Source organism: Dipodomys ordii, unplaced genomic scaffold, assembly GCF_000151885.1.
Source record: "Dipodomys ordii isolate 6190 unplaced genomic scaffold, Dord_2.0 Scaffold129, whole genome shotgun sequence".
In the NCBI taxonomy this organism is placed as follows: Eukaryota; Metazoa; Chordata; class Mammalia; order Rodentia; family Heteromyidae; genus Dipodomys; species Dipodomys ordii.
In genome coordinates, this window is record NW_012267345.1 from 67133 (window position 1) to 68103 (window position 971).

A 971-nucleotide genomic window follows, 5' to 3' on the forward strand; every position below is an offset into this window, starting at 1 on the left:
GAGCAGAGCAGAGGGCATGCTGGGAAGGGCGGGGGGAGCAGAGCAGAGCAGAGGGCATGCTGGGAAGGGCAGGGGAGCAGAGCAGAGCAGAGGGCATGCTGGGAAGGGTGGGGGGGAGCAGAGCAGAGGGCATGCTGGGAAGGGTGGGGGAGCAGAGCAGAGCAGAGGGCATGCTGGGAAGGGTGGGGGGAGCAGAGCAGAGCAGAGGGCATGATGGGAAGGGCGGGGGAGCAGAGCAGAGGGCATGCTGGGAAGGGCTAAAACCAACCCACCCGGGTACAGTCTGCTTTATTTAACAAAAGAGAATTAACACACCAGAGGGAGCCCACCTCCAGTCTCAGAGTGGGAACCAGAGCCCCACTCCAGGCCCCAGAGGGGGGCTCTCACAGCTGCCTGGCCCCTCCTGTCTCTGCCTCCGAGTTGTCCGGCGAGCCTGGTGCCTCACCACAGCCCCTCACCCTCACCACCGCCCCTCACCCTCACCACCCCTCACCCTCACCACCGCCCCTCACCCTCACCACAGCCCCTCATCCTCACCACAGCCCCTCACCCTCACCACCGCCCCTCACCCTCACCACCCCTCATCCTCACCACCACCCCTCATCCTCACCACCACCCCTCACCCTCACCACCGCCCCTCACCCTCACCACCACCCCTCACCCTCACCACAGCCCCTCACCCTCACCACAGCCCCTCACCACAGCCCCTCATCCTCACCACCACCCCTCACCCTCACCACAGCCCCTCACCCTCACCACCCCTCACCCTCACCACCACCCCTCACCCTCACCACAGCCCCTCACCCTCACCACCCCTCATCCTCACCACAGCCCCTCACCCTCACCACCGCCCCTCACCCTCACCACCGCCCCTCATCCTCACCACAGCCCCTCATCCTCACCACCGCCCCTCACCCTCACCACCGCCCCTCACCCTCACCACAGCCCCTCACCCTCACCACAGCCCCTCA